Below are 10,724 nucleotides of genomic sequence, written 5' to 3'. Positions count from 1 at the left end.
ACTCGGTTATACTAATAAAATGTTGGATTGAGTACGGTTATAGGGTGTTGTTTTGTTTAGTTTCCTACCTATTAAAAGTTATAAAATGGTCCCTTGACTATAATGCATTATTTTACTGAGTCCCTTGACTATTAAAAGTTACAAAATGATCCTCTAATTATTCATATATTCCAAATTCATCATATTTTGTTAAAAAAATGACGTTATTCTGAGCTAGGCGTTAACATATTGAATGTGATATAATAAAATATGAACCCAAAATCTCAAACAATTATCATATCTCAACCAACAAGTTAACATCCAACTCAAATTGTCGTCAATTATTTAACAAAAACGATGAGTTTGGAACATATGAATAATTAGGATTAGACTGTAACAACCATTAAATTTGACTGGTAAGTGACACGTGTCGATTTTATAGTATTTTAAAAAATATATATTTTAAAAAAACTTTAAAACTTTATTTTTTTAAAAATCCTATTTTCCTGAAATTATTAAAAAAACCTCAAACTTCCTTAAAAGCCTAATTTCAATCCCTTTGTCACCGCCGCTAACCGGCTGAAATTTCAACAATGTGAGACCGGCCGAACATTCAACGGTCAAAACCTTTTCTCCAACCTCTAATTGCATCGATCAATCGACGATTGCAGCGTGAAGAACTCCTTTTCACCCGATCGCGAAATCTTGTATTTACACGACCATTGGGTGTTCGACCGGTCGCAAAAATAAGGGGTTTTGGTCATTGGGTGGTTGTTCGGTACATTAATGTTGGGTATGCGGTCGATTGATGACGTTGGTAGCGGTCGGTGGTGCTAAGGGATTGAAATTAGGGTTTTTGGAATTTTGGGTTTTATTATAATTTCAAGAAATATTGGGTTTTTAAATAAAATTTAATTTTAAGTGTTTTTAAAAAAAAATAATATTTTATATGTTTGACATGTATCGGATAACGATAATTTTAACGGCCGTTATAGCTCAAGGCCTAAAAATATAACGTCGAAAATATTAGACACTTAAAAATATAACAGACGGACACTTTACATTTTTGTCCCTGTAATATATCCAATTTATCATTTTCGTCTCTATCATATTTTCGCATTAATTTAGTCATCGAAATTGCTTAATTGTATCATCTATATCCTACCTCTCACTTAAAACCCTAAATTCAATACCTTGAATATTTGCATTTCTTGAAGTTCTTTTAAGTCTGCGAAATATATAACAATACAAGGAGGGGGGGGAATGAAGCAGATCTTAATATAAGTTTTCAAGTGACATCTTTAGCAACTTATACAAAAATTTATCTAAACCTACAGTGTTGATTCTTTAGAGCTTCACTTCCATATTAACTATTACAGAATAAGTGGTTAAAAGTTATCAATTGGTATTTACTGTCAATATTTAAGTTATCAATAAATTCTCTTCTCCTTCTCTCTAATTAGAAATTATTATTTTTTAAAATATTACATTTGCCAAAGTAGTTTAGGTATTCTAAAATTCTCTATTTTTTTATTATCCTCCTGGTTACAAGGTTCTGCCTTGACTAATCCGGACTGACTCACATCGCACACCTAGCTTTGGTGAATGATGGGCTAAAGAAGCTTCTTTTTTTTTTTTTTGCTTTCTTTTCCCTCTTCTTTATTGATGTATTATGTTTATATGGTAAATGATGATTTAAATAGTATGTTTATTCCAAATTAGGTTTAGTTTAATAGAATACGTAAGTGTTAAAGACTAAAATTGTTATTACATTATGTCATATTACTATTTTTATCAAGTCAACGACCAAATTTTCATATAAAAAAATATATATCAAAATACAGTAGTTGGACGATCAAAACAAAAATAGAAAAATAGATGAGATACCAAATAGACAATTTACGCAAAGAATTAGTAAGACGAGAGTGGTGATTAGAAAGTCAGCATAATCAACAAACGTTTCTTCCCATGTACCTAATGGTTCTCAACATGTCTGTCTCTGTGTCCATCAACAGTGGAGTCTTCATTCAATTTGTGGCCTACTTTGATTGATGTGTTGCTCTGATGTAAGTTGGACATCTTCCAAATCTTTATCATACACTATCCCAACCCCACATTTCTTCACCCCAACACCTTTTCCAAAAGCATCATATATGAATGACAATTGAAGTTCATCGCATTCCTGATTTGAGCAATCCGGTGTTGATGTATTCTCGGTTTCACTTTCACCACATTCATTCTCCAAGTAATATGGATATAACAACTCACGCCCCCAGTAACCAAGAAAAAGGTGGTCATTTTTTACGGGCTGATTATATCTTTTCCCTAAAAGAGTGGAAAAGCCATCAAGACGTCGAGGTTCTCCACAATGGATAACAGCTTTACATTTGATCAATTCTTTCCCCGAAGAATCACCACCGGCAAAAATGAAGCAGAAAGCAACTCCCATCCATTGACTATCATTCCGAATATTGAGAGGCAGTGGCATCTTTATTGAAGAGTCGACTCTTTGATGGCTGAACCATTCTGGGAATTCACTTCCAGGTATAATAACATCGATCCTTTCTCTTGGATTAGCAATTAGTTCCAGAGAAGCACAATCATCTATGCTCACATATTCTACACTTGTTGGAAGCTCAGGCAACGATTTCAGCCCCCGGCAATTCATCAATGCAAGACCTTTAAGCTTGGAAAGTCGAGTAAGAGAATCAGGTAGGCTGATGAAATTGTTACCACTGAGATCGAGTGTTTTCAAAGAGAATAGACAAGAAATATCAATAGGAATATCTCCTTCACAAAGATTGCAGTCCCTTAGATTCAGCTCTGTCAATGAACTCAATCCCGACAACGAAGGCAACATCAGAGCCATTGAATTTGTCTTTCCTCTTTGGAATTTTTTGAAGAGAGAAGGCAGATTTTTTCGAAACTTAGATGAAGATCCCTTGCGGCCGTTGAAAGACAAAACTTTAAGATTTTTAAGTCGAAAAATGCAGGACGGTGGTTTTGTTATGGCCGTTTCACTCAAGTCGAGCTCTTCCAAAAACTCTGCTAGCTGCAAACTCTCTGGCAAAAATCCAACTCTATAACATCCGGAAAGATCAAGATTTTTTAGACACTCCATTTTGCAATCAATCTCTGGAAACCATAGAAGATTTGAGCAACCCGAAAGAATGAATGTTTGAAGAGATTCCATTCCAATTTTGGTTGGAAGTTTCCTAAGACTTTTGCAGCCTCTCAAATTCAAATTTTGAAGCCTCTTAAGCTCTGCTATGGATGGATGAACATCAACTATTTTTGTACAACCTTCCAGGATCAAAACTTCAAGATCTGGGGCCATTGTGAAGTCCGGAGTCTTGATCAGGTTCGGGGAGCCTCTGAGGTTTAACACATTCAGCTTGTACAAGGGCTGTTGAAAATAAAAATAAATTAGAGAGAAACGAGAAAACATAAGAAAGCTCATTCTTGTTATTTTTGTCTCTATCATAATCAAATTTTAATCATTCATCTTAAAATTAGAGAATGAATTTTTACTCTGGTTCCCTCCCATAGTTGTTCAATGCGACTGCATTGTAAGAGAAGTGTAACAAGGTTGTCCGGTCGAAAGCCTGAGGGAAGAGATCTTAAAGGACATCCTTCCCAATCTATAAGTCGTAGCTCATTAGAAAGATATTTGAGACCATCACAATTTGACGGGCAAAGAACTTTGAGCAATCTCAATTTTTTCATCTTCGAGAAGGCATCGACACTCAAATTGAGTGTCTTGTTCGATTCCCTGATAACCATGAGAAAAACAAAAAATGAGCTTCAAACCATGCAAAAACAAATCCAATACCTAAAAGCTATGTTGCTCCATTACTTTGTTTTCAATTATCCGTTTTTGATACTTGTATCTGACGCATATTCGGATAAGAGTATTGTAATATGATATTTCAAGAACTCTTCGAATCCATGGAAAAACGTTAAAATCAATACCCATGTTTTCCTACCTTTGATTGTCGATGATCATGGCTTCAATCACTTCCGTGGCCTATAAGTAATCAAGAACAGAGTATAAGAAGACAGAATGAATGGTTTAAACTGCATGATAAAACTTTTGACAATTTACACCTATGTTTAACAATACGATAATCTTTTGATCGGAATATAGTAAATAAATCACTTTAAACAAATTATAACATTTTCCAATGAGAGAGATTTACTGAAATTATATACTTATTCAAATCCTTATTAACATTTATAATCAACTAAAAATATTTTAAATGACATAGTTTTGCAATATAATGAATAAATATATTCCTCCAACTCGATCGAATATTTAAAATATTTTGTATATTTTTGTACATAGGAAGACTTAGTTTTATTGAATGACTTACAGTTTCTTTTGTTAGAACATGTTGGATGTCCCTTTCATCCCACAATCTGCAACGTTTTCCAGGTTCATCAATAGATTTTTCCCAAACAATTTTTCTTCCCATTTCTTGTAGCAAGTCATGCATCCACAATCTGTTGAATCTATCAACTGCCACTAGGGATTTCTTAACGAGAACATCGATTCCAATATCTGGGAAAAACTCACAACCATCCAACACTTTGGTTGCAAAATCTTTCTCCTCCCCCTTGAAGAAGCATGCGATATCAAGAAATATATATATTCTTTTCCCTTTCTTCCAATCCATCAAAACTGATTCGAAGTCTATCAAGAATTTCTTTGTTGGAGTCTCGTTTAAGTCTTTCAATTGCACTTCTCCATTGAGTTGCATCTCTACCACACAAAAAAGAACCCAAAACTTCAAGAGCTAAGGGAAGACCACCAGCGTAACTTATAACATGTTCAGAAAGCTCAATGAAAACATCTTCCAAAGCTGTCTCACAATCGAAAGCTTTCAAATTAAAAAGCCGAAGTGCCTCATTGGGACTCAATGTTGTAGGCTTATATACATAATCGGCTCGATAAGATCGGAGCAGATGTTCATCTCTTGTTGTTACAATGATCCTACTGCCTGAATCGAACCAAGCACGCCTTCCAACCAAGTGTTCCAAGTGTTTTTTGTTATCAACATCATCGATAACAACAAGAACCTTTTTGTGAGACAACTTATGACTGATGATTGCATTTCCTTGATCAACATCGAATATATTGAATACTCCTTCAGACAAGATTTGAGAAAGAAGTTGTTTCTGTAAAGAAGCAAGTCCCAATTTGTTTGAAACTTCTCGAACATCAGCAAGAAAGCTTTTTCCATCAAAATGAGATGGCATTTGGTCGTAAACAACTCTTGCAAGAGTGGTTTTACCGATGCCACCCATTCCACATATTCCTATAATACGGACATCATCTTCTCCAATATCGATTTTTGAATACAACTCCTCCAAAGGGGAACTAATTCCGACCAACTTATCATGAACAACAGGATACGTTTGACATAATTTTGCTGAGACTTTTTTAACAATATCTCCAATGAATTCAGATTCATGCCTACAATAGAAATTAAATTTAGTTTTTTTTATTCATTTAAGAAATGAACAGATATTACCATGAAATAGATGATCTTAGAGAGAAAATAATGATTACTTGTTATTCAAATGCCATCCCTTGATGTTAGAAACCTCAGTCAAAGCATTTCGCCATCTTTGGATCTTGTGTTGATGTTCCTTGTATGTCTCTTCGTGTTTGGAAAATGCTTCTCCAACTTTATCCTTTTGTTTTCTCAAATTAGACGGATCCACATCATAGAAAATTGGAAATATTTTATGACCCTTTTCCAATTTTTGTTTAACAATCTCAGCAAGCTCCTCCAAACACCAACTTGAAAAGGCGTAGGTTTTGGAGAAAACGATTACCGAGCACCATGCTTGTTGAATGGCTTTAAAGAGTTCTGGGGCAATCTCTTCGCCGGCCTCCAGCTTCGGGTAATCCCTGAAAGTGACGATTCCACTGCGTTGAAGAGCATCATAGAGATGATCTGTAAAACTTCTGCGGGTATCTTCACCTCTAAAACTCAAGAAAACATCATATTTGTGTTTGGAAATAGAGGAGGAAGACGAAGGCAACGACAACATGACGAATTGTAAGAGGAAGAAAAAGGATATCTCAATCCGATGTTCAAAATCATATATATATATATATATATATGGCCTAAAACGCAGGAAGAAACTAGGAACAGTCCAAAGAGCAAGAATGAAGAGAAATGGAGGTCAAATTTCCAAAAAGTGAGCAATTTATGTATGATTATTAATACCAAAGGAAGAAAGCGTGTAGTGGTGGAAATTGGATCGGAAATGAATGAAGGTGTTTTCCCGGAAGCTGAGACTACAACTGCTTCCTTTGCTTTCTTCTGTTCTCTGTTGACTAGGCCCCGAGTCGAGCGTAAAGTCGACAAGGTGGACTACTTAAGGGTAAACTACAACATTCTTTTATGAATTTTATTTGTTTCCTATTTCATTCACTGTACTTTAAACTTTTTAAATTTACTCACTGAACTTTTTAGATTGAATTTGATTGGTCACTCAACGATGACATGAATTATTTTATTATTTTTCATATGAAATTTAATATTTTTATTAATATTTTAATATTATATAGGATTATAAAAAAATAAAATTTAAAAATATTAAATTATACACAAAACCCTAAATCACCAAATTATACCTCAAATCCAAAAACGCTGAATTAAAATTCTCACCTCACCCTCGATGACAACACTCTCCTTGGATGAGGAGAACCCTTGATTGCACTTCCTTTTCAAAGACAATGGAGGTTTACCAAATGAAGGGACCCGGGAAGAGAAAGATAATGAAAACAATCTATGAACTAGTTGTGTTGGACAAAATAGATTAAAGGTGGATATAATTTGGGAATTTAGGGTTTGAATCTAAAATTTAAGGGTATAATTTAGACTTTTTAAAATTATTTTTTATTTTAATCATATTTGATATTAAAATATTAATAAAATTAACATCATATGAAAAAATAATAAAATAATTCATATCATCGTGGAGTGACCAAAAAATTCAATCTATGAAGTTCATGAGTAAATTAAAAAAATTGAAAGTATAGTGAATAAAATAGGAGAGAGAGTAAAGTTTAATGATGAATGGTGTAGTTTGCCCCTACTTTAATTATAAATTAGCATATAAAAATATTTTAACTTTTAGACTATTTATTAATTTTTCCAATTAATACTCAAAAGAAATTGAATTTAATGATAAAAATATTATTTTTCTTATAAATTTTAAATTTACACAGTTGTATCTATATATATATATATATATTTAATAATTTAAAAAATCTAAATAAATATTATTTTATAATATTTTAGGCTATTTAAAAAGGTTGATGATATGTAAATTTGTTTTTTAATGCTTTAACCTTTTTCCATATTAATACATAATTTTATCTATTTTTTCGATATTGATATTCTTTTATAACGCTTCATATTTATAAAGATACTCAATTAAACAATTTTGTTTTTTTTTTTCTTTGCAAAAGGGTCACTTTTGCCTATGTAGTAGACCTAATTTATCATTTTCGCCCATATCATATTTTCACATTTGTTTAACCCTCTAAATTGCTTAATTGCATCATTCTATACTCTATCCCTCACTTAAAACCCTAAATTGAGGATTTAAAGTTAAAAAATAAGGTTTAAGGTTAGGGTTTAAAGGTTATGAGGTTATGGTTTAGGGTTTATAGTTATCAATTTAGGGTTTTAAGTTAGGAGTATAGTATAGAATGATACATTTAAAAGAACTTTAAGGGCTAAATTGATGTGAAAATATGATAAGGGCGAAAATAATAAATTGTGTATACTTCAGGAGTAAAAGTTACTCGTGTTTTTTTTTCACATTTTTTTCTGTACTTGATTTATAATCATAATTATCTAATAATACATTGATTTATAATTTTTATCAATTGAACGTATTCGATTAACACTAACTGCAATCAAACTCTTAAATAATACTCAGTATATATAAGAATAATATTTAACGTTTTATTGTTAACTGAGACATTCATGTCACCACTTTCAATGAGCGATTCATGTCACCACTTTCAATGAGCGGTATGTGCAATGTCATCATTTTCGACATTGGATATATGCTACATCATCAGTTTTCGACATGTGATATACTCACATCCTCATTTTCGATACATGATATGTACTACATCATATTTTTTGACACCTAACATATGTAATATCATCACTTTCAAAGCGTGACATGTGACATATCATCACTTTAGACACTTAACATGTGACATATCATCATTTTCAACACATGAAAATCTTGTCATTGACATGTGTTGACTATTAGTCAACTAATGATTTCCATCCAATCAGAGTGCATTTTGCCTCAAAATGAAACATTAATATCAAAGTACTTCAAAAGAATATGTACAATTTTGATATTATGACTCCAAATAACAACAAAAGTACATAAAAGAAACAACTTCATATTTATGCTTGCAAATGCTTCAAAAATCTTTAACAAAATTTTTCAGTGTACAGTCTCACCACTCACACTTGCAACGATATACAAAACACAAGAACATAAAAATGGCAGCCCCGTCAGTTAGCGGTCCAAGAGCTGCCTTTATTTGGTTTTACTAAGGACTTGCAGAAGGAAGAGAAAGCTCCTTTGAGCTCATCTGGAAGGGGAGAGAAAGAGGGAGAGCCAAAGGGCGTTTTCTCGCAGAAAATGAATGTGCCAGCGCTGGCTGCTGCTTGTTAAGCCCTTCCATGATAAACGAGAAGGCTCCAAAGGTGAGGCAGCTCTGAAGTAGTGCCTGGGGTGCACCTGCATAACCGTTTCAACGAAAGAAATAAGGTCCAAATCGAACCCTGTAAGCAAACGAATGAACCTCGTGATTCCTGTACCTGGAAAACTTAGAGCAAGTCCAGTGCAACATCCGGCTACACCTACACCAGCATTAATAACTGCAGGCAAACACAGAATTACTGTATATCACACACCACGCTCGCGCAAAAAGGGCAAAGAAAGAAAGAAAGACGCTGTTCCGGTGTTTTTCACAAGGCATACCATCATCTTTTCCTCGCAGCCTCTTCAAAAAGCAAACAACCAAACTGTGTACACCCGACAAAACTGCAAACGTCTATAAAAGGGAAAAGCAAAATATAAGAGAAGCTAGAGAGGAGGGGAATGAGAACTACGAGTTAATCATATTATTCTCGAGTCATGAGATTCTCATACCTTAGCATAAGATCCTGCCTCCACAAAGGAGCCTCTAAAGCCCTTCTTTTTAATCAATCCCGAACCTGCAACGATCACAGAAAAGCGGAAATTAAAGAAAGTGTATACCTGATCTAAGCAGACAAATAAGCCCCATCAAAATGTTAATTTAGAAATCCAGAAACCAGCTAAAGATTATTACTTGGTGACTAGAAGTTAAGCCTATGCATTAACTGGCACCTAAAGAAGTAAATTCAGAGCATTCAAATTTCAACATGCATCATATAGCAACCTAGTTCGTGAAAGAAAGCCTACAATTGATTTCTCAAACGTCAAAAGCTCACATACATATGAATTAAGTCTCTTCAAGGTCCAAAGTTCCCAGAAGCAGTTCGAGCTTAAAGCCACGGAAGGCCATGGGAGAACCCAAGTCACCGTTATCCAAATTCTGATGCTTTGTTTTAAGGAAATTATTCAATCTATAAATCATAATTATTTAATCCATGTATTGTGTTTTTAAGTGCTGTCATAGTGCGTTCGATTCGAGGAGCATGATGCACTCTTTTCCTCTATTAGGTGAGATGTAGAGAGATTTTTCAACGAGGCCCATGTTTCTCGTCTTGTTTTGTATGAACTGTCAGATTAATCATACAAAACGCTTCTTTTCAAAAATAAATAAATCATAATTAATTTTTCAACATTATAACCATCTAATTCACTTAACTACTACCATTTTTTCGTATAGCCGCCTGTATCTATTGACCAACTAATATGGATCGAGTAGTGCATATGATCCTCCCAACCCAACTACAACCATTTTTCCCATAACCAAATTAATCCACCACTTCCAAGCTTCATCTGATACAAAACATGACCAAAAATGTAATCCTTAAACAAAGCCAAATTTAAAAGAGAAACAAATTGATCTGTAAACAAAAAAATCAAAAGAAATAAAGAAACCCGAAATTCGATTTTAAAAAATCCTAAAAACTTGTTATTTAACCATACACATCAACAATGCCAATAAAACCCAAATATAAAAGACTAATTTTTTCAGAAAAAAAGAGATATGAAGCATCAAATCAAAAAGAAAAGGGGGGATACCGTAACCGAAGATGGAGCCCATGAAGGCCCCGCCGGCGGAATCTCCTGCGAAATTGATGAGGCATACGGCAGGGGAATTGGGATTGTAGCTTTTGAAGAATTAGGATCAGGACTAGGGTTTGATTCATGTCGGTTTCGGCGGACGAGTTTGATGAATCCAAAGTAGCCATTTTTATTACAAAAATATTTGCTCTGTGCGTAGCTATCGCTTCTTTGAAGAAACAAAAAGATACAAAAAGAAACGAACTGTTCGATGTTTAGTTTTGCATATCCCCAAACGCACCGTTTAGCTTTGTATTCTTTTTGGGGATTATTATACAAATTGGTAGTTGAAGTTGGCAAATTTTCTCAAATTGGTATTTAAACTTAAAAAGAAATTCAAATTAGAAAACTTGACAATAATTTCATCATTTGACCAATCAGTCTCACATCAACAATATAATTTGAATGCACTA

General features: G+C 33.7%; 2 pseudogenes; both read right to left on the bottom strand.

Annotated features, from left to right (window-relative positions):
• Positions 1-1,889: 1,889 nt before the first annotated feature.
• Positions 1,890-6,078, bottom strand: LOC120167183 (annotated as a pseudogene).
• Positions 6,079-8,409: 2,331 nt separating this feature from the next.
• On the bottom strand, positions 8,410-10,454 carry LOC120167180 (annotated as a pseudogene).
• Positions 10,455-10,724: the final 270 nt, after the last annotated feature.

The sequence above is a fragment of the Hibiscus syriacus genome, unplaced genomic scaffold, assembly GCF_006381635.1.
Source record: "Hibiscus syriacus cultivar Baekdansim isolate YM2019G1 unplaced genomic scaffold, ASM638163v2 tig00111671_pilon, whole genome shotgun sequence".
Lineage (NCBI taxonomy): Eukaryota > Viridiplantae > Streptophyta > Magnoliopsida > Malvales > Malvaceae > Hibiscus > Hibiscus syriacus.
The sequence above is the reverse complement of the archived record's forward strand: the minus strand, read 5'-3'. Positions and strand labels throughout refer to the sequence as shown.